The 27,509-nt window shown below is 37.5% G+C and overlaps 1 protein-coding gene across 2 annotated transcripts in view; it reads left to right on the forward strand.

Moving 5' to 3' along the window:
• Positions 1–27,509, forward strand: part of Il1rapl2 (interleukin 1 receptor accessory protein-like 2) — a 1,310,993-nt gene that overhangs the window by 688,282 nt on the left and 595,202 nt on the right.

A 27,509-nucleotide genomic window follows, 5' to 3' on the forward strand; every position in this document is an offset into this window, starting at 1 on the left:
TTCTCTGCTGTTATGAAACATTCTTAATTCTTCAATCTGTTGCTGATTTTGAATGTAGAGCTCTGAGAAGATGCAGGAACCATTCTCAGATGTTGACTTAACTCATATGAAGTCTCCATTTAGGTGAAAACTGCTTTGAAACTGGTTTTTTTTTTTTTTTTCTGGTGGGGGGAGATTTGGAATGAAATCTTTTGAACTTAATTTACACATTTTTTTTAATGTTAGGGTTGTTGGATAGAGGAAATCCAAGTAGGAGAAAGAACAAATGAGTAGGAATCCAATGGAATATAAAAAGACTTTCTCGGGGTTGGGGATTTAGCTCAGTGGTAGAGCGCTTGCCTAGGAAGCACAAGGCCCTGGGTTCGGTCCCCAGCTCCAAAAAAAAAAGAACCAAAAAAAAAAAAAAAAAGACTTTCTCAGACTACTCCTTTTTTTTTTCTTTTATTGGATTTTTTAAATTTATATTTTAAATGTTATCCCCTCTCTGGTTTCCCCTCCAGAAAGCTGCTATCCCATCCCCCTTCTTCCTGCTTCTATGAGGGTACTCCCTTACCAACCCACCCACTCCCTCTCACCTCCCTGCCCTGACATTCCCCTACACTGGGGCATCAAGCCTTGACAGGACCAAGGGCCATTCCTCCCACTGATGCCCTATAAGGCCATCCTCTGCTATATATGCAGATGGAGCCATAGGTCTATCACTGTGTACTCTTAGGATGGGGATTTAGTTCTTAGGAGCTCTGGTGGGGTCTGGTTGGTTGATACTGTTGTTTTTTTCTATGGATTGCAAACCCTTTCAGCTCCTTCAGTCCTTCCCCTAACTCCTCTATTTGAGACCCTGTTCTCAGTTCAATGGTTGGCTATAAGTATCCACCTCTGTATTTGTCAGGCTCTGGCAGAGCCTCTCAGGAAACAGCTATATGATAGATATTTTAGTAATTGATTTTCAAACACTTAGAATGGAATCTAAAACTATGATAATAATTTTCCCAAGAGATATGGACTATCCCAAGAGATGGTGTAATAATAACTCACTTTTCTTTGTCCATCTGCAAATCTTGATCAATTTACCTGTAAACCACTTGGGTAGTTTTTGCCTAAAATTTTTGGACCCGAAGTGACTCATAGTTCAGTTTTTAAGAAATTTTGTGTATTTGCATATAAATAATGAAACAACTTAGAGATAAGACTCAAGTATAATGCAAAATTAATTCATGTTATATAAAATTGCCTTATACAAATAACCTGTCAGTAATTTTACACAATATTTTCTTATGTTACATTACAGGATGTTAGGTATGGATCTTTTCTGTGGCATCATCTTGGCGTTCAATAAGAATTTGCTTTTGTAGCATTGAGGAGCTGGCATTCAGAAGTTGCACTAATAGAGTTAAGAGTAATGTACTTAAGCCTTGCCTATCTAATTACCTAATGTTGACATCATCCAGCTGATTAATAGTGACATACAGTTGCTAATTTTAAGTGATTTTTTTAAAAATGACTACTGTTGTTTATCTCTGCCTGATCTTTTAGGGTTAGTGTTAAAGTAGGATGTCTTGAGAGTCTCTGAATTCAGATGTATCACTCACATATCAGGTAAAATTTTAATCTCCAGGTTTCAATTCACATCCCATCTTAATAAATAACCATTTTGTTTCTTAGTTTCAATTTGCGAAGCACCTTCTGTGCAAGTTTAAATAGTTCTTTGGATTAGAATTTCCTGTTCTTTCTCTGTGTGAGTTTTCAAAGTAACTACCATGTTAGACTGCTCATAAGTAGCAAAGTTCTGCTTTTGATTAGTTTCTGAGGTCTTCAATGTGAACAAAAGTTCCGTGACACATTCATGGCAGAATATTCAATCACATCCTTATCCTTAATAAGTGACCTGACCATGAACAAGACATGGTCACTTTGACCATAACCACACATTCTTATCAGATTCATGCTAAGCCCTTGTGTTTGGCAATCATTTATTAAAGTTTATGACATTATAGTAGTTGGCTTGCTTTTAGGCTGAGCTATAATAAAGCAGGCATTAAGTTTCCTTTACAGTCTCACCTAATGACTTTTGGACAGAACAATTTTTGTTTTTACTTTTATTCCAGATCCTGGAAAAAACAAGCTAGGGTTGTTTATTGTATGCATTTATATCAGTTTAATTTACATGTGCTAAAGTTTTATATAATCAGTGTATAGGCTCAATATTTTATTGGCTACCATGCAGAGGGTCTCAAAGCTTAATGTATTTCAGAGTCACGTGGAAAGAAGCAGGAAGGGTTAACCTTGGAATCCTTAAATTCAGATTCCCCAGACTCTTCCACGAGATTCTAATTTAAGATATCAGAAACGCAATTACTCTTTTTGTTGAGCACTCCTGTCCTATACCTCCCAAGGATCAAGAATGCTTTGAAAGAGAATGCTAGAAGAAAGAATGTTGGTTAATTTAAAAGGCCAAAGTTGTAGATTTAATTTCTTATGTTACAGTTCACATAGGTACTATAAACACATTCTCATGGGTCTGAAATAATTTCTCTTCAACTACTAAGAGTGAGCATGACAACTTAGGCGGTTGGTAACCAAGGGATAGATGGCAAGGGAATATGTGGACAAAGCAGCTTCAATCAATGAAATCTCTTATCTATTCACTAAGAATTTACTATGTGTGACAGACTAAAAAAAATAACATAAGACCAAAAAATCATTCAGAAATTCTTTCACTATCATTTCCAGATCAGTCCATAATAATCAGTAGTATGAGAAGATAGAAAGACATGTATTTACTTAAAGAATTTAGATGTTATTTTAGATGTAGAAACAAAATGGCTTCTAGGTATAGAAGTTTGAGGTACTATATAAAAACTGATTCTTTTTTGTAGTATTATATGCTTTGTTCTGTCAGCATCATCAAAGCAATTAGAATGATTTTCTTCTCATTATTCAAAATCCAAGGCTGGCATCACATAAAAACAAAACCTACTCATACTTGTTTTGAATGTTGTAGCATAAAGACACTGGGTAGAAATTTTGATATGGAAATAATAGTATTTGTTAATAATAAAATCATGTAGATTAAGGTAAGATTGTATGTTGCAAGTGTACACATTTTATAAAATTATCAATTTTAAAAGGCTGTCTCTTCACTGTTATTTGAAAATTTATGAATCTAAAAAACATGTCTTCAATAAAACAAATGTTAAGTGCTGGTTAATTTAAGTAGATCAAGTTTTAAAAGGTCCAGATATTAAAAAATGATAAGTTAGAAGGTTAACCTTTGATAACAAAATGATTTCCTATTTGAAACATTTTCAATAACATTTCCCTAAATAGCTTTCATATTGTATCAAAATGGGATTTGTCTAAAATGCAAGCCTCTACAACATAATTTATTACATAAATCACAGCATACTTGTAACACATTATTATAAATTTCATTTTATTTCCTTCGAAGCTGCATATGAATACATAATAAGATAGATCAGAAAACACACACAATTGCTCATTTAGATCATTTGCTCAATATGCCCACAGCTAGTAGTTTTATTTCCCACAGCATATTTTATGTGGCTGTTCGCAGTTTTGTAGGATTTCCCCCTTTACTCTTGCATGGCACCTGTGCAGAGGACTAGTTGATGGAATCAGATAAAATGGGAGATTTGGGGCTTAGAAGGTGAAGATGCAGATCAGGTGAGTGGAAGAAGCAGGAAGGGAATGAGAGAAGAGGAGCCAGCATAATGGGATAGGGTCCCTGGGGTGAGCCGAGGTCTGCCTTAAGAAGGTTGAAGAGAGACATAAATTACTGAGACTTTACAAAGGAACAAAAGGAGGAATTCAACATGAATTGACTTATTCACCTGGTGAATCATTCATAAACAAATGCTTTTGTGCAGTCTTTTAGAAATGAGCATTCGCCGTTTAGGAAGCAAAACCTAGCAACTTGTTCTCTGCTGAAGATGACAATAAAAAAAAAGGTAAAGTATTTGGATGGCTGAATCCAAATAATAAGTAACCCTCCAGTGAATTCTCAAATGTGTCTAGCATCCAGACAAGTCCTATGTATGCATGATGTAGAACAAGGATCCTAGGCAAAAGAAGCAGTGATTTGCAACATACTGCCTTTTCTGTGTTGTCAGATGAGAATAGGGGCCACTACTATTAGGTTCTCTGAAATTTTTATAAAAAAATGGTAGCAGTCTATATTTTTATATGGAAATTCCTGAATTGCAATGGACTCTATGAAGCGTATAAACCATGTTGGTTAGCTAAATTGAATTTAGCGATCGTTCATTTCTTTTCTTGCCTTAAGCAATTTTGTCCAGTAGGACCTTTGTTTTGTTTCCTTTTGTTTTCGAAAGGGTTTCACTTATGTAGTCCTAGCTGACAGGAAACTTTCTATGTAGATCATGATGGCTTTAAGCTCACAGGGGTTCACCAAGCTCTTCCTCCAGAATGCTAAGATCAAAGGAGTATTTCACTGTGTCTGGCATGCTCAGTAGGACTTTTAAACAAACCACTATGTGGCTGGCTCAGAATTTATTTCCACCTCTAATAGTGAAAAGGGGGATGCTTTAAATTCTAGAGTGTGTTGGAGAGAACTCAATAGACAAGCTGAGAAAAGTACTCAGTAACCATCCCAGTCACCGCATCTAATAGACTGGTCGATCCAACTGGAGAGTGAAGGGGCAGACTTTATGGATGTAATACTGCAGAAAGAATATTGACAAATTGATTACTTTACAAAGAAGAACATTCCAGATGATGAAGCATGTTGGTCTTAGGTGTTACAGATGAATTCAAAGCCCCAGGATAAAATAGCTACCTTGGCTTTGCTCTGAAGCAGAGTGATGGGAAGCCTGAAAAGAAACACCCCAGAGCCATTTGTTCTCTGTCCTTCATGTTCTCTCTGAACAGCCAGGTGATATGATGTGAACTCGTATGTCCTGACTATCACACAGAAAGGGATCTCATTTGCACCTTTTCTGTGACTTAATTGGGAAAGACCTCAGCAGTCAGTAGTTCTTGGCTACATTAAAGAGCTTTCACATAACTGACTGGATTTCATAATAGACTGCTCTCTTGCCCAGTCACAGGTACAGACATCACAGGACCCAAACTGGCTTACATCAACCACATTGCATTCCTCTAAACCTCTCCCTCTCTTCCTGAGTAACATGCCTCCATACACACACACACACACACACACACACACACACACACACACACACACACACACACATACACACACATCCACAGCACACACTGGATAGTGTCACACTGACTTATGTGCTTTTTAAGGTGCTCTGATGGCCTATCTCCTTTTTAGGCCATCTCCTCAGATCTTTACTTGGTGCTACTATTACTCTAGGACCTCAATAAGTTTAGCAGTTTGGAAGGGATAAGAGCCAAAATGTTTTCCTTCTCAAACAGCTTATTTGCAGTTTAATAGATATTTCAATTCTGTAACTTGCAGGTATGACTGACGGTGGGGAATTCTAGCAACTCTTCCGGGGCCTGTGCAAGCTCTTCTCAGATTGTTCCAGTTCCTTGCCTGCAGGTAGCCAGTTGTTCTGTTTAGCAACAAGGCCAAACCTATTGCTGACCTTGGGAGTCTGGCGGGAGGGGGAAATCCCGCTTAGAATTATGGAAAGGAGGTCGTTGGGTGTCTGGTGAAAGAGTGATTTTCTCTCTTCCTCCTTCATCACTCTTATTGTATCTGTTCTCTCCATATTTCCTTCACCGTGCTCTAACCTATGACATGAGAATATCTATTAACCCTGATGCTGACAGCCAGGGTCAAAGGGATCACCAGTTTCTGTCCTAAGAAAATGTTTATGTCATGTTGCTAGGCCCTGCCGGGAGATAAATGAGCATGGTTAACTATCCTGTCAGCAGAAAGGCAGGCTTGTTTCTCTCTAAAACCAGAGGCTATGAGTGAATTCATTCTTGTGGGCTGATTTCCCAGGCAGCTATGCAGGACCACAGACTAGAGGTGAGGGGGAATGTGCTAGAGAACACAGAGCAGAATCTGGCAAATGAGTCACATCCTTGAAAGTCCAGCTAGAGGCATTCTTCTAGCACCAGGGGTCCTCAGTGACTCTCCTCTCTGGCTTCTCTGACGTCAAGGAGGTGGTGCAGTAGGATATTTAAGGAAGGGTTTGCATTTTGATTCCTAGGTGTGTTCACTGTGACATCCACACAAATGAATTTTTCATAGGTGCAGTGTGTTTATTTGTAAAAGTGTCATCTACCTTGCTTTGCCTAACTTAAGAACATGGGTTCGATCAAATAAAAAATAATCTGTCAAGCAACCCTTCTGTAAAACAGAAAGCTGGGGCATTGTATGGACAGCGACTAGCCTTCAGGATAGTGGAGTGGAGGAGTGACTCAGAGAAGTGCAATTTATTGAGTCAGACATTATGTATCACACCTAGTCAGAGCTCCCAACAACCTTTAACATTGGTGAGATTTTTCTCCAGTGTAAGAAAGGAAATGAGGGGTTAGAAAGGGTAAGATCCTGGCTTACGGTGTCTGACACACCTAAAGCAATGGAGCTAAGATTTCATTCCATATTCATTTCAAATGTTGCTCTTTAAGCACTCTCTTGCAAGCTACCTAGAGAGCTCCTGCATATAACTGTGTTAAGTAAATGTCAATAACTGGTTTCCACTCTCCCTTTCTGCCAGCTCCATGTACTCCCTGTTCTTTGTTTATATACACTTTGTACTTCTGTGATTTGTGAAACCTCCACAGACTCGTCTTATAGTCACCGCTCCATTCTCCTCAAGGCAGGTTTTTCATGGCTCTGACTGAAGATAATTTGTAATTACTTTGGAGTTCCCCCTTCTTTAGATTTGCCTTCGAAATCTCTTTAAAATACTCCAAACTTTGCTGCTCTCTAGAGATTCATTGTAACACTTAAATACAACATATAATTACAGATCTGTGCTCATTGCTATGTGTGCTTTTTTTCTTATGTGCTTTTCTATACCATGAGCTCAATTCTAGAAAAGAACATGGAAAGGTGTGGCATTTTGTTCTTCATTTACAGACATAGCAATTGAAAATCAGGAAACAAATTTCTCAGTGTCCCATAGGAGCTACAACTCAGGTGTTTTTATAAAGTCTGAGACACTTCTACTACTAGATGCTTATAGGACACCTAGAGCTCATGATGATATGATCTGGTTTGAAGAGAATTAGTGCTCTTATAGGGAGAAAGAAAAGAATCCTCTTGCTAAGCAAAACATCTAGAGGAAATACTTTTAAATACACACACATACACATACAAACACACAGGTAACTGTATAAAACAAAGGATTTATCTGTGAGAAAAGACACACACACACACACACACACACACACACACACACACACACACACACTCCAGACCCAAAGCCAGAGAATTATGATCCAAGCACAAAATCTAATAGGTCCGAAATTTTTAATTTACTTGACTGGGAGTCAAAGTTTTATCTTTTATTGAAAATACTAATATTTTTGCCATGTTGATTTGAAGAATAATATTAGAAATGCAACAATTGTATTTGGGAATTAATGGGCAAATTACAGTGATATTCTTAAAATGACTATCTTCACTGTCATTATTGTCATTTCTGGAAAGCTTGAAAAGGTGACTGTAGCAATTTTATCACAAGAATGGAGTCCAACAAGTAGACTAGTATAGATGGTTATTATTACTAGAGTGCTTCAGTTACAGGGGATGCATTTTGAAGACAAAGAAGTTAACTAGAGACTATGCAACACTCAAGCAAAATGCTACACAGATAAGTCTTTAGAACCAAATGATGTCATCCAAGGAGACACAATCTTGTGAAATAGTTTGTCAATTAAGATGGTCACAAATATATTGTTGTTCATATAAATGAGTTTTTGTAGCCAGCAAAGACATTTTAATGATGTGTGAGGCAAGAAGAAAGGCTGCTGAAAGAAAGCTGAGGTGGAAATTAGTCCCGAGGACAAACATGCTGAGGAGGCTGGCCCTTTCCTGTCTAGCAATCCCTTATGTCATTACGGTTCATCCCTAGTGGTTTATAAAGGCAGTTAAATGTCCTCTTTTCACTGTCAAAGGGGAAGATAATCCATCAGTTCGAATCTATAAGTCATGTTTTTTTTTTTGTGCCAAGCATACTTCATAACCTAAGTGTCACTGATTTAGCACAATGTTCCACTGGTGTTCTGGGGGAGCAGCTGGCAACCGTCAGATGCAGCAGCCTAAGTGATGAGGTGTGTGGGTATAGGTCGGGATGGAAAGAATGTTGATTCTTTTCTGGGCAACACCTCTTTAACCTTACCTAGCTTAGGCATCTACTTACTTGTACATCTAGAATACAGTACTCGCTTAGTTTGTGTTTTGGATCTTTCACATCAGAGGTTATCTATTCTATGTGACAGCTCTACCTATGTTGGGGTAAGAGAGATCAGCAGTGATAATGTTCACCTGTTCTTGGATCAGCTTCCTGAGTGATTTTCCATTTGCAATAGTTAAGATGCCATAGGCTCATGATTAACCCCGCCATAAGAGTTGTATGAGAAGCCAAAGTTTTTTTCTGATAATAAGATATTTTAGTGTCCTGAGAACGTAGTTCAGATGGTTGAATATTTGCTTAGCGTGCACGTTTGTCATAAGTTCAATTCCCAGTACTGTATAAATCAGACATGGTGGCACAGACCTGTAATCCCTGAACTTGAAAGCATCTTTAGCTGCATAGCAAATTTGAAGCTAGCCTGGGACATATGAGACACTAGTAGATACTTAAAATTATATTTTAATGACCTAGATCTTTTCTACTAAAACCAAACACTGCTTGATTTTTTTAAATGTGAATATTATATAAAAATAATTTTTATGATTCAATTGAATTTGGCTCCTGACTAGTACATAAAGTACAAAGTGAAAAGAACATTTTAGGCAAGTGAATAAATATTAATGCTGTGATGGTCAATGTAGCATATTTCATATTCTTTGTGTTAATATTTCTATAGTGTGCATGAATGAGTACATATTTGCTTGCATGTGAGTGAGCATTTATATGGAGACTCAAAAATTGTTCTTATCAATCATCATCCATTTTATTTCTTGAGGCAGGTTTTCTTCACAAACCTGAAGATTTCCCAGTGAGTCTGGATAGCTAATTTTCTCTAGAGAGCTCTTCTTTCTGCCTTCGGAGTATTGGGATTATAGATGACTGCTCCACTTGCCAAGATATATTCTCTCTCTCTCTCTCTCTCTCTCTCTCTCTCTCTCTCTCTCTCTCTTTCTCTCTGTCTGTCTGTCTCTGTCTCTCTCTCTCTCATCATCCATTCTGGCAATATAAACTATAGACTCAAGAATGTATAACTCAATGTTATAGTGCTTGTCTTACATGCTCAGATCTTGAATTTCCATTTCCAGTAACCCAGCAAAACAGAAAAATAGCAGACTGAGTTTGGGAAACTACTTACTTGATATGTTAGATTCTGAATAGTTTAAAAAGGCCATCTAGGGGCAGAGCAGATGCAATACTTCAGAGAAGATGACATGTGATGATAGAGGCTTTAAAGGCATGGTGAATAGATCTACAAATTTACATATTGAAAAGATTTTGCAGATATAGAAATGACTACACTTTCTCATGTTGATTTGTGTGTGTGTGTTCTTTTATTATTTTATTTTAGTAATAGCATAGAAAATACTGGATTTTCATGAAATGGAGAATTCTGTGTTAGCTGTGTATTATTTGAGATACCTACTAGATACTTTCTAGAGAGCATTGAGTAGACAGTTAGATATATGAGTCTGGCATTCAGGGAAAAGTGTGGGCTAGGGATATAAATTTCGGAGTTGTCTGCATGGTGTATAGGGCAGGATACAATGAAGTACTAAATTGTATGGGACAACTGATGATTGCTATAGGAGATCAATGCAAACTGCAGCGCCTGGGCCCTATGTTAAAGATCGTTGCTAGAATCATGACAGGGCGAGAAAGCTATTCATCATGATTTTTCCAAAGCTCATCAAATTACTAAATATCAAGCATGATGTTTGTACTTGCATTTTGTTGATATGTGGGGTAACTTTCTGCATTTAGCTGACATTTGAATCTTTAAAGCAAGAGAAATACAACTCAGCTAATACTAAAAATCCAGCTACTATTAGATAAGCTGGGGACCTATTAGTCACCCTAAAGGCATTATTTCTTGTCTTTGCCATCCCCTGAACAGCCCCCAATTTATAGGTAAAGAAAATTCATACTGGAGATGTCCCACAACACACACCAAGTAAAGTAGGACTTATTTTTACCTCTACATATGACTCATCTTACGTCTACATGACTCGGTGCTTCCGTAGTGATTCAGCATCATAGGTATTCTACACTGTAATAAAAATTAAGTTTTAAAATATGATGCTGTATATGCTAGCTATTGAATAAAATCTTACCAGGCAGGATTTCTACATGGTCCTTGCCACTGTTTTATGGTGAGCACACACAAATTTCCTACTAGGATTTTCTTTCCGTCACTGCTGATCACTGGCTTGAACTAGTAACTGTTGCTGTCAAACCCTTCATAGTCCCTAACAAGAGGAGAGGAATTCAATAAATGTTATGCAGCTAAAGGATTATAAACTTTGATACATTGTTGGTTCATAATAAGTGGTAGCTGTTATTATGAATTTTTTCATCTCATTCAGTTGACAAAAAGTTGATAAAGTTGGCTTCACTATCTATCAGTGAAGACATCAAGAGTCATTAAGGTTAGGAACCTTTCTAGGACACATAGCTACAGAAGAACTGAAAAGGAATTTTATAACTGATTTCTGGTTCTTAAGATTGTGACTTTCATATTCTCAAGCTTAATGACTAAAAGAAGCCAGAGGACTACATTAGGAGTTATTAAGACATATTGTTAGAGGTAGACATGAGAACGGAATGATTTTTGAAAATAGGGAAGGACAACTTCTTTTCGCTTATTAGGAAATAACATAAAATGTTATGAAGTAGACTCCCTTGTAGAAAAGATCCAGCTTTTGAGCATCAGTGCCCTGTGTCCTAACTCAAGGCTATTACAAATCTAAATAGACCCTTCTATCTAATCCAATCCATAGGGCTTGTCTTTATCTTTTTTGATTTGCATTTTTTTCTTACACTATCTTAACTCACCTCAAGGGAAATGTTCTCAGTATCTCTACTCTATCACGGCTCTATGATACTTCATACTACACTGATAGTTATGAATATTTGGTATATCTAATCATAGTTAGTGGCCTAGTAAATCTGAGTTGTAGAAAGGACAATGGAAGATGTTTGAGAAACAGTGACATTTTTGTGCATTCTGAAGAAAGCATAACTGCATCCTGCCTCATTATTTAATACTTATTTTTAAAGATAAGTTAATTATACTTGCTTGGAATTGTAGCCACGTACACTGTAAAACATTTTATGTGTGTGCACATGTGATGTACTTGTGCATGTATGTGTGTTCTGGTTCTCTCGTGCCATGGCACACATGTGGAGGTCATCAGTCTTCACTTTACGGGGATTAGTCCTCACCTTTAATCTTCTTTTGAAGCAGAGCCTTTTTGATGTTTGCCATTGTACTGAATATGCCAGGCTATCTAGCCAGAGCTCCTATCTCTGTTTCCCATCTTATAGTAGGGATGCTGGAAGTCCAGGTTGACTTAACATTTGTTCTTCGGATTTAAACTCAGGTCTTCATTCTTGCAAGGCAACACTATGCCCACTGAGTTGTCTCCCCAATCCCAGATGTTTTATTTACTCAGTGACGTGTGAGAGCTGAGAAATAGTTCCAAGACTGGAAAGTAACTCAGCCATACATTGATGAGCATATAACTTTCTGAACACCTGCTTCTGTAAATGACAGAACACAAGTCAAGTTGCTATGTGGCAGCAAGTAATGTGTGACACTGTCCACTGCAGTTGCTTTGTCTCATTTCCTTCTGCTTTGTGGTATCTTTCTTAGTCTGCAGTTTTGCCTTGGAGGCCCTTTATATGCCAAACTTAATCAATGTCTTCATTATAATTGAAATGTTTAAGTCAAATTAATGTAAAGCCTTCGGAGAGTTTTGCTGATCTAATTTATAAAAGTCATTCAGGCAAAACTGTGGAAGTATATGAGGTTTTTGATATTTTCTAGAAGTTATTAACTTATGTTCTTCAATAAGTCTCAGAATTTATATCAAAGGACGATAATTTTCAAACTAACCTTAGCAGGCTCCATATTTATCCTCTTTTGATTAGTTCATAAATCAATTTTCTAATCCAAAACATTTTCATCCTCAAAACCTAAAGTTTTCCTTTGCATTTATATGGACTACAGGATTGTGTCAAAAATTCTTTCTTGAACATTAAAGTCGATTAGTAGGGAGAGGGGAAAGTCGATTAGTAGGGAGAGAGCCAGAAGCAGAACTGAGAAACCAGTTGGGGAAAATACCAGGAGGAGCACAGTATTAAGGTAAGAATGATTGGATTTCAAGGTTTGCTTACTTTTTGAAATGTATTTATTTACTTACATTCCAGGTAGTGTCCACCTTCCGGGTCCCCCCTCCAAGAGTTATTCACCCCTCCCCCTCTACTTTGCCTCTGAGAGGGTGCCTCCCTGACTCCCTCACCTTACCCCCCACATCCTCCTTCCCTGGGCCATCAAGTCTCTAAAGGATTAGGTGCATCCTCTCCAACTGAGGAACTGTTACACGCATTTGTGTGTATTTACCTTGTAGGGTTTCTGGGAGATTTGAGATGAAAAGGAACAACCTATTGAATAAAACAGTACCTTATTTGAAAGGACACTGTGCTTAGGACAAAACGGCAACCAACAGATTGGGAAAAGATCTTTACCAATCCTGCAACAGATAGAGGCCTTATATCCAAAATATACAAAGAACTCAAGAAGTTAGACCGCAGGGAAACAAATAACCCTATTAAAAAATGGGGTTCAGAGCTAAACAAAGAATTCACAGCTGAGGAATGCCGAATGGCTGAGAAACACCTAAAGAAATGTTCAACATCTTTAGTCATAAGGGAAATGCAAATCAAAACAACCCTGAGATTTCACCTCACACCAGTGCGATTGGCTAAGATCAAAAACTCAGGTGACAGCAAATGCTGGCGAGGATGTGGAGAAAGAGGAACACTCCTCCATTGTTGGTGGGATTGCAGACTGGTACAACCATTCTGGAAATCAGTCTGGAGGCTCCTCAGACAATTGGACATTGAACTACCTGAGGACTCAGCTATACCACTCTTGGGCATATACCCAAAAGATGCCCCAATATATAAAAAAGACACATGCTCCACTATGTTCATAGCAGCCTTATTTATAATAGCCAGTAGCTGGAAAGAACCCAGATGCCCTTCAACAGAGGAATGGATACAGAAAATGTGATACATCTACACAATGGAATATTACTCAGCGATCAAAAACAATGACTTTATGAAATTCATAGGCAAATGGATGGAACTGGAAAATATCATCCTGAGTGAGCTAACCCAATCACAGAAAAACACACATTATTATGCACACATTGATAAGTGACTATTAGCCCAAATGCTCGAATTACTCTAGATGCACAGAACACATGAAACTCAAGAAGGATGACCAAAATGTGAATGCTTCACTCCTTCTTTAAAAGGGGAACAAGAATACCCTTGGCAGGGAATAGGGAGGCAAAGTTTAGAACAGAGGCAGAAGGAACACACATTCAGAGCCTGCCCCACATGTGGCCCATACATATACAGCCACCAAAGTAGATAAGTTGGATGAAGCAAAGAAGTGCAGGCCGACAGGAACCGGATGTAGATCTCTCCTGAGAGACACAGCCAGAACACAGCAAATACAGAGGCAAAGGCCAGCAGCAAACCACTGAACTGAGAACGGGACCCCCATTGCAGGAATCAGAGAAAGGACTGGAAGAGCTTGAAGGGGCTTGAGACCCCATATGAACAACAATACCAACCAACCAGAGCTTCCAGGGACTAAGCCATTACCCAAAGCCTATACATGGACTGACCCTGGGCTCCAACCTCATAGGTAGCAATGAATAGCCTAGTAAGAGCACCAGTGGAAGGGGAAGCCCTTGGTCCTGCCAAGACTAAACTCCCAGTGAATGTGATTGTTGGGGGGAGGGCGGTAATGAGGGGAGGATGGGGAGGGGGAACACCCATAGAAAAGGGGAGGGGGAGCGGTTAGGAGGATGTTGGCCCGGAAACTGGGAAGGGGAATAACAATTGAAATGTAAATAAGAAATACTCAAGTTAATAAAGATAAAAAATATGTTTTTCTGAGTGCAAATGTTAAAAAAATTACTCTTTTGTTAAATTAGCCTGTAAGCTCAACCAAAGCAGAAAACCTATCCATGTTCTCTGTTTATATTAAACACTGTTAAATGAAATGAATGGAATTCCTGAAGGTATATATATACACACACACACACACATATATATTACATAAGTGTTACTCGTTTTCTATATGTTTATTCATTTGTTACAGAAATATTGGGGTTCCTCTGGACGATGAATTATTTCAAGCCCAGGGAATATGTTGTTAAACAAAATCATGCACATCTCTTCTCCATAAGAACTTAAAAGCTAATGGAGAAAACAATAATGCAAATATGCATGAAGATTTAATTATGAAAGGGTTGTTTAGAAAACATGTGATACAGAACCTATCCTATGAACAATGGAAACCATTAAAGGGTTTTAAGGAAGAAAGCAGATACCTTTAGGATGGACAATAGTTTTGAGGAAATTCCAAATAGGTATATGTTTTCTAGCCTATAATAGGAGAGATAATTTTAAGTATGATGAGAAACACAACTATGAAGACAAGATATTTGATTTGAGGGCTGCTGGGGAAAAGTACAATCCTTAGTATCTTATGATGTCTTAGATACATTTTAGATTTAAATCCATGTGTTGTCTTGACTTCTTTGATTTTGAATATGTGTGGGCCGTTTGTCAGTACAGGTGCACATAATCCATGATGCAGGAATGGAAGCTAGATGACAGCTCTCAAGCGTTGATTCTGTCTTGCCCCCTTACAGAATCTGGTTATCAAACTCAGGTCCTATGTCTGATATGAGCGTCTCTACCTGCTGAGTCTTTTCACAGGCCCTTTATTCGCCTAAGTAATGCTTAGCCTTTTTCTTCTTTTAGCATGTATAGCATGGTGATTTTAAGGGAGAGAGACTAGCTGTGGAAAGGCCTTTCAGCCACAGATAATTTTATGTGCTATTTTGTACGAAGTACTATGCCCGATGTTGGAAAGTCAGCAAAAAATAAATTATACACAGGAAGTACTTGGTGAACTAGGAAAGAAAATATAAAAAAAGAGTCAGTTGCAATATAATAGTAAACTCTTTCGATAGGCATAAGCCCACTGTAGTGAAGAATCCCAGAGTTGGAAAATATTCAAGAAGATGGACTGAACAGGGGAGCAGAGGGACCACTGAAGAGAGAGAAGAGCTTTTGTGGAGTTAGGACCCATGCATTTGCTAAACCTGTCTACTAGATAATAAGCATGAAAAAGAAAAAAACATTTTTGTTAGTTTTTCCTTTTCCTCTTCTGCTTATTATAGTGCAATGTACATGTGTCAGAAGCAAGAGGCAATTCCCTGCATTACTGGATGATATCTCATCTCTGATAGAACTCCTGTTTGCAGGTTTCAAATATAATATACACAATGGTAAAGAAAGCCTCATTGATTAGGTGATACTTTATAAGAACTTGACAGAAGTGAAGGAGTTAGCAATGTTGATATCTCAGGAATGGCATTTCTCATTAGAAAGGTGACAAATGCAAAAGTCATGGGTAGAACGAAGCCTTTAGATCACAAGGAACATCAAGGAAGCCAGAGTCCCTGAGTGGGAAGTAAAATTAAATTAAGAGATAAAAATTAGAAAGAAAGCAAAGATAGGATTTCAGATCTTGCAAGTATGTAAACAATTGAAAGAATTCTAGCATTGGTCTTAGCGAGACAGCCATTGGCATGTTTTAAGGAAAGGTTTAAAATAATCCACTATATTTGTATGGATCTCATTGGATCCTGGACTGGGAATATACTGAAGACAGAAAGGACTAAGGCAGAAAGATCAACTAGGAGGTTCTTTTAAAATGAGATATGAAGGCTACCTAAAAAAGAAAACTCTGTTTATATATTAAAGGTAGATTCAGTAGGTATATGTTTTATAAAAATAAAGATGAAATTCATTTTGAAAACGAGACACTGATTTGTTCCATATTCTATAAAACATGCAAACAAACTAGTCATATATATGGTTACTAAGAGATTGTTGTACATTAGGTATTGTTTTAGATAAAAATATGAATAAAAATAAGATATTATCTGTTTCTAGGGAATATATGATCCAGTAGAAAGGTGAGTTGCATTACTAGTCATAATTGTACTAAAGACAAGTATAAAATATTATTTAAACACAGAATTTACCTTGGTTAGATAAAGTGAGAGGCTGATAGAAAGGTTTTTAAATCAGATGACTTTTGATAAGATAGGAAATAACATCTACATATCCAGAAATATATCACAAAGCAGCCGTGTCTGTGCATTGTTTTCAAAAAGTAATTGTAATTCATAAGGCAGATAAGTTAGAGAAGAGACAAAGTAGGCAGCAAGGACCTGTTCATTCAGAATCTTAGATGACATGTTGTTAACAGGTTTGGATTTTATCTTAGAAATGACTGCTTGTCATTGAGGTGTTTTGAATCAAATGATTTTTTTTTTATTTTAGAAAAGCTTATGGTGACAAAATGGAAAGAGATAAGAGAAACAGAGACAGTAATGTCTGCTTTCTTGGGTGAATGAATTAATGGATTGATCAAAGCCTCCTAGATCATTGAGGACCTAGTTGTAAGATTGTCAGAATTATAAATTTGTTGCTCAAACACAATTCAAGTTGAGTTGGCACTAGAAAGGTGAATCATGGATATCTATGTACTTCACTAACAGTTGGTATACTTATATTTTCCATTGTGCATGATCCATCTAAGTATATAACATTTCACTTTCCTAGCAGGAACATTTCCTCTTTGCTAGTGCAAAAGCAGATCAAGTGCCCGGACACATGGCTCTGAAGGACCATCAAATCGTATCTACAGCTGTGCTCTTCGTCCTTCATAAAGGCCTGTTCTGACTATTTAAAGCTTCCTCTGTGCTTGATCAAAATAAAAATCATTTGAAATATAATGAATTCTTAAATTTTGTGCTGAATTTCTACTTGTCAATGCCTCTTAACACAGAACAGAGTGCTTGAGGACTGAGTTCACTGGGACCTTTAAAAAAATGTGCTTTTCATTTTAAATGCTATTTTGACAAAATAGCTATAGAAGAGATATAATTGTTCAATGATAAAAGGGGCACCTATAGTTCTTAACTACTGGCCATCAATTGTTTGGAGGAAAAACAAGTAAAGGAAAATTTAAACTCAAATATGAGACTTGTGTCTAACCCTATGAATAATCTTCAAATAATCATAATGCCTTCATGACATTTGTGATATGGTCAAAAAGGTCACCAAGAATACAAGGCCCAATTCTAAGTAGTAAACTTTCCATTCTGATAAAAAAATCATTTCTGAATTAACATAGCTTCATTAAGAAATAAAGAGAAGGGCTGGAGAGATAACTCAGCTGTTAAAGGCTAGGCTCACAACCAAAAGTATAAGAAAATAAGAGAAAACACATGTAAGTCTTGATGTTTGAATTTACAGACTTGAACTCAGGGAAAAATTTAGACAGCAAAAAGAACTGTACATTGAAAAATATCCTGTATTTTACTAACAACCTAGATACAATAGGTTTTCCATTTTCTTATACAGTAGTCAATAAACATCCTATTGCATGAAATTATAGTTATCTCTAGAGGTCATAGGAACTTTTCATGGGATCTATAATTTTAAAATTATTTTGTTAGCAGTGCCAATGGAATTAATACACAAACACTATATTTTTAATATATCAACATTTTGAAGGTATATGTGGCCTAGTGAAACAGTACTATTTAGCAATCAGTAGATATTAAGACAAATAATGCAGGAATAAATATACATTCAAAGTGCAACATAGGCCAATGGATTTTAATGAGGCATGATATAAAGAGTTAATTGTTATTATATCTAATTCCACATTTCAGCTAATTCTTAAGATATTATTACTTATTTGGTGTTTTATTAAAGGTCACCTACACTTTTTTGAAAAGTTTATTAAAATTTCTTCAGTTTCAACTACATATCTTGGGGCCACTTTTTTTTCCAATATATTTCAAGCAAAAATACCTCACAAAAAGCTGATCAAATACGAAAATTCATCCATCGTCTAACAAGCTAGGTATTAAAAACAAATTTTTACAAGTGGAAAATAGTAGCAATCTTCTTTGCCTTGCCTTTGAAAATAAAAATTTGCTCTTGGTAAATATGTTCCTTACATTATGCTACATGATTTTGTGATTTTTTTATTATTTAAAGTAATATTAAATACTTTTAATTTTCTCAATTTTAGTTATTAATACAATATATACACTTCATAGAAGCTCCTTGGGAGCCTAAATAGTTTTTACATCTTTTATTGCTATGACTAGTATTACTTTTATTTATTCACTTTACATCCCATTCATTGTCCTCTCTTGGTCACCCCCTCCCACAATCTTTCCCCCAACATCCTACTCCTCTGAGCAGGTGGGGGACCCCTGGGTCTCACCCCACCCTGGCAATTCAAGTCTCTGCAAGGCTAAGGAAATCCTCTGTCATTGAGGCCAGACAAGGTGGCCCAGCTCATGTACATGAGCATAAATAATTTTGTTTATGTGTACATGAGCATGTGTTCACATGCTTATTCATATTATGGTAATGTCTATAAAAGCTTAGATAACAACTTCTGGGAGTCAGTTCTTTCTTCCTAACATATGGGTTCCTAGGATCAAACTCAGGTCTTTAGGGCTTGAGTTAAGTAAGCGCTTTTACCTGCTGAATCATCTCTCCATCCAAGAGACCAGTTTAAATTTTTGAGTTTTTTTGTACAGGGTACACATTCATCTCCTGGCAGATGTATGATAGCAAAAATGTGTCCCTACATCTGTCTCTTTGCCATGCTGATTATTTCTTTTACTGTGCCGAAGCTTTGCAACTACATGACATTCCATTCGTTAGTTCATAGGACTACTTCCCATGCTATCAGAATCCTATTCAGAAAATCCTTGCCTACATGTTATTTCCCCATTTCTCTTCCTTCCCACATACTCTCACCTTTGGTTATCATACCATATGTATTTTGTTACTGTTTCTTTCTTCCTTGTCTATCACTTTATACTTTCCTCCTTCACACTTTCATGACCTACATACAACAGTCTACATTCTATACCCGAGAGCAAGACGCACAATGAACACAGGCTCCACCCATTTTCCTGCAAACCCCTTGCCTTCATTTTTCTTTTTGATGTAATAAAATTCCATTATGTATATAGAGTATGTTTTCTTGACCTATTCAATTTATCTGTTGATGAATCTAAGTTAGTTCCATTTTCTAGACATTGTGAATAAAGCAGAAATAAATGTGCATATATAAATATCTCTATATTACGCTGACTTGGAATCTTTTGTGTATCTATCTAGGAATACTACACCTAGGAAGAGGGATAATGAATGGAATGAAGGCAAATAGGAACAGAAATAGTGATAAATTTATATGACAAAAAATATAAATGTGTACTGGTTTTTACAGGTATTGGTATATATATGTGCCCATATATTTATTTTTACATACTTAGGTGTTGTGGGTATGTTTAACTGTCACTGCCTTTGCCTAGGGTTGGCTGTGCTATGAGCCCCAAACCCCTGTTCCCACCTTCCCTTTTGTTCAACTTGCCTTTGATTCCAGGATGTGAACAAGCAAGCTACCAGTCCTCTCCCAGCTTCCCTGAATCTGTAGATAACACACACACACACACACACACACACACACACACACACACACACACACACAGTTTGTTACTTTATAATTTGCCTTCTTGGCACAATTGCTGGGTGTTACCATTTCCTGTCTTGAAAAATGTGCCCTTAATACCTAAGAAAATCACAGATCATATGAAGCTCAAGAAGAAGGAAGACCAAAATGTGGATGCTTCATTTCTTTTTAGAAGGGAGAACAAAATACTCACAGGAGGAAATACAGGAACAATGATTGGAGCAGGGACTGAAGAAAAGGTCATCCAAAGACTGTCCCACCTGGGGATCCACCCCATGTGCTGCCACCAAACCCAGACACCATTGCTGATGCCAAGAAGTGCTTGCTGACAGGAACCTGATATGGATGTCTCCTGAGAGGCGCTGCCAGAGTCCTACTGATACAGATGAGGATGCTTGCAGCTAACCATTGGACTGAACAAGGGGACCCCAATGGAGGAGGTAGAGAAAAGACTAAGGAGCTGAAGAGGTTTGCAAACCCATAGGAAGAACAACAACATCAACCAACCAGATCCCCTAGAGCTCCCAGGGACGAAACCACTAACCAATGAGTTCACATGGAGTGACCCATGACTCCAACCATATATGCAGCACAGGATGGCATTGTCCAGAATCAATGGAAAGAAAACCTCTTGGTTCTGTGGAGGTTTGTTTTTCCAATATAAGGTAATGCCAGGCAATTGTTGAGGTTGGAGTGGTTGTGTGGGAATCATAGCATCCTCATAGAGGCGGGGGCAGGAGGTATGGAAGAGGGGGGAAAGGGGATAACATTTGAAATGTAACTATATAATATATCCAAGAAAAATAAAATTATTAAAAAAAGTAAAGTGTGCCCTAATCAATTTATTATCTCTGTCTCTCCACTTGCCCTAAACTCCAGTGGCTACTCCCATCTAGACTCTGCCACATATTCTTGGCAACCCACCTTTAGCAGAGGCCACAGCCTTTAGCTCCTCTCCCTCACAGACCTCACATGGTTGCTGCATTCTTCTTCTTCCAACTCGTGGCAGAAAGAGTTTTTTTCTCCTTCCCTCTATCTACCTTTTCCTCCTGGGACCTGGAAGTCACACCTGTACCTTTAGCCCAGCAATTATCCCTCAGCTTTCTTTACTGACAAATCAAGAACCAATTGTGGAACAAGACCTTAGCATCAGAACTGCCCACTTCACCTGGCATGACGTTCCAACTGCCATTTTGTTTAATTGTTTCAGAATTAACATTGTTTGGACATCATTGTTCCATATAAGAAATGGTAGGTAATTTGGAATAGTTGTATAGTATTCTAATACATAGAAAAAGGATTATTTCATTAACATACGAATAAGATACACAAGATATATAAAATGGATTACTAAATAAAAAGAACATGTGTATTTATTTAGCTTGGCATGGTGGCACACACCTTTAATTCTAATACTTAAGAGGTAGAAGCAAGCAGATCTCCATGACTTTGAGGCCAGTATGACCTACATCCAGGATAGCAAGGGCTTCAGTGTGAGATCAGATCTCAAAACAAAACAAAAACAAAACAAAAACAAAACCTTAAAAATAATACATATATTTCTGGTCTCACAAAATTGCTGACTTTTCCCCAAGTTTATATTTATATCAATAATTTCTGTAAATCACAGCTTCTTGAAATGTTTGTTGGTATAAATTTTCCTCAAACTCTTTATTCTTTCGCAAGAAGATCTGGGAAAATTTTGTATCCTATTTTATCTCATATTGATCAATTCTGAATTTTTTCTCAAGTTCGCAAATATTTTTCTGTGATATATATATATATACATATACATATATATATATTCACTTATTTATAAAGGACATAGGGAATCAATTAAAGGTTAAATTGAAATCTGTAAATACAATTTTCAAAATAATATAAAACTTTAACTTTGGATGGAATGCTCCAGAGAAATGAGCTTAGTACCTCAGACTTTAAAGAATATTTCTACTCTGACATTCTGCCTTAAAACCTTATCAGAAACCTTTTGAGCTACGAAAGAAAGTTAGGTTATAACTGTTAGTCATATAACTAAAACTAAAATGTTGAGCAAAAGTTGTAATAGCATATTAAAATGTAAAACAAAACAAAACACCTCGGTTCTCCATATAATTGATATCCTACTTCCTTAGTTCTTTGTTGAAAATTAAGGGGAATGGTTCTATTTTTGAACATGAAAAAAGGGAACTTTGCGTATACTCTTATTAAAGATCTTGAGCTTAGACATAATTGCAGCATTTTCAGAAATGTAATTTTCTTCTATAGATGAGAAATGCATTGGAATTCCTACCTTGTTAATGTGCTCACTCCACTTAGATGCAAATATTTTCTAAAATAACATCACAGACTCATGATTGCCTTGTTTGTTTTCAATTTCTTGTCTCAATTTAATTAGCAGAGAACACTGAAATGAAACTTAGTGTGTAAAGAAAGAGTCTCAGAAAGGAATAAAGTAATCAGAAGGGGTTACTACTTTTTAAAGGTCTTTCTCCTGTACTTCTTTTCAAAGAAACTATGGAAAACTCCCATTAAAAATTTCAGAAATAGTAGATAGATGCTTGCTATTTGTTCTGTATGATATGCATAAAGTTGGCTGAGTGTGCTGCTTTAGAAATGTTTATTTTCTTTCATAATGAGCTATGAGTGAACTGATTGATCAATAAATCATCTAGATTGTACTAATCCTGTGTTAGATGCTGAATGAGATATGCCACCTCTTTTAAAGGAAAAAGTCATTGTATACATGATCAAGAGTAATGCTAGATCCTGCCGACAATGTCTCCTAGTAAGTTTTGTAATAATTGTTGTGGCTTGGCTCATGCCTGTTCCTACAAAGACCATGTGTTCAAGGCTTGGTTGGTAGGACCTAGTGTTACTGCGTAATGATGAAAGGAAGTAGCAGAGTGAGTAACATAGTCTTATAGAAATGTTGGAACCCTGAGCAATCCTTTTACTCTATCATCGTCTCTCTTTCTCTACCCCCCCCTCTCTGCTTCCCACTTGCCATGAAGTAACTAGTTTTTCTCATCATGTGCAGTTACAGTGTACCATGTTTCTTCTGACCCTAAACATCAGAGGTAAGTGATAATTTGTGGACTGAAACTCTGATGACATGAGCCAAAATAAACCTTTCTTCCTTAAAACTTGAGTATCTTTAGTATTATTCAGTGCCTTAAAGGTAGCCAACACAATAAACTTCTAAAGTTAGTCACTATGAAGACAAAGTTGGCCTCAAATTTGTGATAGTCATACTGTGCAGCCTCATAAATACTTGGGTTTTGTATGTGTATACAATTAGGGTCTCTTGTGTCTGTAAATTTAAGGTTTAGTGAAAAGAAATACGCCATATACACCATGGTTGACTACTAACTAGTACATTCAGGATTCAAACTTAAATCAAATCTGGACTAGAGTTTTTACCTTTTCCACTAACCATGTCAAACACAATAAAGACAAACGCACTGATTTGGCGTGTATATGACAGCATTTTGTCGAAAGGCTGCACATGTCTCACAAAATAGGTAGACTATTGTGATTGCTGAATCAAGGGAATTCAAGGCAGAATTGACTGTGTAAGCTCACTCTAGAGGGAAGAGTAACCGTATATGCTTGCAGGATTAAACAATGTAATCAAGAGGCGTCATTAAGGGCAAAATTGACTGTGAGCTCACTCTAGAGGGAAGAGTAGCAGTCTGTGCTTGTGGATTAAACAATGTACTAGCATTTGTAATTTTGAGTAGTGTGGCGAATAAGGTTGAATAGAATAACTAATGCACGTTCAGTGTGAGGCCATTATAGCTTACAAATCCGAAGTAGCAATGGAGATGCATGAAAAAGTCCTGAGCAAGAAGAAGAGTGAGGGGAGAAAAAAAGGGCATGCAAATTACTCTGAAGACAGTGAATTTAGTGATTGGATGTTATTGTAACAATATTAGGTACTGTCTTTTCAAAAATCAATTTAGAAGAGGTAGGCCTAAAAGTGCAATTTTAATTGATCCCAGATCTATTGCTATTATTCACAATAACTTTAAATATCTTGTCTATTACATAATTTCATGTGTATATACAATGCATTTTTACTATATTTACCCCTGCTCCCCTCTCCAAATCTTCCAAGATGTTTCCCAATATGCCATCTTTCTATCTTAATATCCTTTCTTTTATATCCTGATGAGTCCAATTAGATTTGCCACTATGTGTATGGGTATACAGATACATGTGAACAAAATATGAAAGATGATACACCTGGCAAAAACTGACCCTGTCTCCTCCCATAACCATTGTCTGAAAATAGCTCTGCTATAGGTGTAAGACCTCATGGGTCCCTTTTCTATCCATGACCAGAGGTTGGAAGTTTTGAACTTTTGTAGGTCATGTGCAGGCAGGCATAACTGCTGTGTGTTCATATGTACATTGTCCCTTTCATGTCCAGAAGACACTATTTCTCAGTCGTCCTCCTCAACTTCTGTCTTTTAAAATCTTTCCAACCACTTCTGCAATGTTCTGTGAGCCTTGGAGGAGAGGGTTTCATAGATGTCCCATATTAAGCTGAACACTTCACAGTCACACTCATTCTTTTTATATGATTAAACTTGTGTATTAGAGACCCTTGCCCTTGCCATCCAAATCACGGGGACTAAATATTTGTTTATGTTTTGTTTTTAAAATTTGTGTATGGCACATTAGTGGCTCATAAGCTTAATGTCCAAAATCATGACTGGTATTTTTAAAGGAAGTAGAAGTATAACAGAAAATGTCAAGGTATTATTATATAAGAGAAATTACGAGAAATTTGTGATTGTTGTCTTTAACTTGTTTATGTGCTCACACATTCATTTGGTTCACATTATAAAATGTGCTTGCTATAATGGCTCTGGCAGCAAAAGTGTGCAAGTTTTTTTTTTTAATCTAAACAGTAGTGCTGAAGCAGTCCCTTTGCTTTCCAGTTAATTTATCAAAGTTTGCGTGCTCTCCTTCAACATTAATGAAATATCTCACCAATTTACCAGTTATTTACATTTTTCTTGGCTCATTTCTAAACAACCACACTGGTGAATGTACATTAATTCTTCCCCTATCAGTCAATCTTCTACCAAATAATTATTTACCAAATCATGAGCACTTCTCATATGCCATTTCCCCTTTCCAGGAGACACAATGGTCATTCATTCACATATTTTAATTGTACTGAGCAAATTGTGATTGAGTGTATAAATGAAGCCTAAATTCCTGTAGTCTTATTTGAAAAGTCCTTTCTACTAGGTTTTGTTTTTTAATTTTTAGTTTTCTCTCATACAATATATCACAACTTCAACCTCCCCTTCTCCACTCCTCACAGTGCCCATCCATCTCCCCTCTCACAAGACCCACTTCCTCCATATCACCCCAGAAAATAGGAAGACTCCCAGTGACATTAACTGAACATGGTTTGTGGAATCAACTAAGGAAGGCTCATGGGGGCTCACAGAGGATGAACCTGTAATTGCAGAGCCTGCATGAGTCTATGCTACGTCCTCTGCATATATGTTCTAGTTGTTGGTTTGGTGTTTTGGGGGAATGCTTGATTGTGAGTTAGATTATCTCTGAGTCTTTTGCCTGCTCTTGGGACCCTTTTCCTCCTACTGGGTTACCATATCCTTGATATGACTGTTCTTATTATAGCTTGTTCTCCTTTCTATTTTTAAACTGTTAAAAAAAAAGCAATTCCAATCAAATGCAGATATTCACAGTCACCACAGGTGGTTGCAGACCCCTATGGAAGAGTTAGAATAAGGATTGAAGGCCCTGAAGGGAAGGACAATCCAAAAGCTTCAACTAATTTGGACCCCCTGGGAGCTCCCAGAGATAGCGCCACCAACCAAAGAGCAGACATGGAGTGGTCCCAGTCTCTGCCCCCTCCAGCACATATGTGGAAGAGGATTGACTTGTCTGAGCTCAGTGGAAGAGGATGTGTCCTCTAACCCTGTAAAGACTTGAAGCCCCAGGGTAGGGAGATACCTGTGGGGGTGGGAGCACCCTCTGAGAGGTGAAGGGGAGGGGGAATACTCTGCAAGGAGAGTGGAGGAGGCAATGTTTGGAATGTAAATAAATAAAATAATTAATTAAAACTTCCAATAATTCCTCCAGAACTCTGTGGCTCTTAGCTGTTCTACTTAATCAGCTCAGAATAACTTCATTGACATTTCTGTATACCTTTCATATCCTTAAAGGAATGCACTTAATAATCATTTTAGCTGGACAACATGAGGGCCTCCTCTAAAGACAGGTGAAATTTTACCATTCATTTCAGACATGTTTTTTCTTGTGTTAAATTAATTGAATTCCCTTTGCACATGCAAATAAAATTTAGCACAAAGACCACTTCTCTTTTAAAATGCACCCTAAGCCATGTCTTGCATATTGTTGGTAGTTTGTAAATTCAAGCAAATGAGTGAAAAGAAAAACCTGAATTTTTGATACTGGCCAGCATCTTCCTTTCACTTGAACACGATATAGTTCAGTAAAGTGTTTCTCTGGAGGTTTTGCTCAGTATAGTTGACAGTAGAAGGCAGAATGTCACAGCATAAAGGATGCTGGGCTAGGAATCAGAAAATCTAAAATGAACCTTGGCTCTATCACCAGAAAATTCTGTCACCTTTTATATGCCACTTGATCCCTCTCGTTCCTGAGGCTTACCCTGCTGCTCTTATAAAAATAGTGGACTGATCTAGTTAACATAAGGTCTTCTCTAAGTGCTTTTAAGCCAAGAATATTTACTACACCGATTTCGTTCACTCAGTTTCATTCACTAGTAGCAGTGAAATAAATTTAAGTAGATATTTTCATGGACATCATATTATGGGAGTATAGACAAACAATAAACAGCTCTCTCTCTCTGTCTCTCTGTCTCTCTGTCTCTCTGTCTCTCTGTCTCTCTGTCTCTCTCTGTCTCTCTCTCTGTCTCTCTGTCTCTGTCTCTGTCTCTGTCTCTCTCTCTCTGTCTGTCTGTCTCTCTCTCTCCTGTGTGTGTGTGTGCCCACATCTGTCCTTTACCCCCTCCATTTTCCTCTATGAGGGTGCTCCCAAAACCACCCACCATCTCCCCACTGCTCCAGCATCCCCTTATACTGGAATATAAACTTCCACAAGACCAAGGGCCTCCCCTCCCTCTGATGTCAGAAAAAGTCATCCTCTGCTACATATGTATTTGGAGTCATGAATCCCTGCCTGTACTCTCCTTGGTTGGTGCCCTAGTCCCTGGGAGTACTGGGTGGTCTGGCCAGACAAAATTGTTCTTCCTAGGGGGTTGCAGTCCCCCTTCTCTCCTCCCGTGCTTCCACCAGCTCCCTCACTGTAGTTCCCAAGCTCAGTCTGATGTTTGGCTCCCAGCACCCACATCTGCATTGGTCAGTTGCTGGCAGAATCTCCCAAGGAACAGCCACACCAGGTTTCTCTCAGCAACAGCAACAGTGTAGGATTTGGTGTCTGGAGACAGGGTGGATCCCCAGGTGGAGCAGTCACTGTATGGTCCTTCCTTC

The sequence above is a fragment of the Rattus norvegicus genome, chromosome X (genome assembly GCF_021556685.1).
Source record: "Rattus norvegicus strain SHRSP/BbbUtx chromosome X, alternate assembly SHRSP_T2T, whole genome shotgun sequence".
NCBI lineage: Eukaryota > Metazoa > Chordata > Mammalia > Rodentia > Muridae > Rattus > Rattus norvegicus.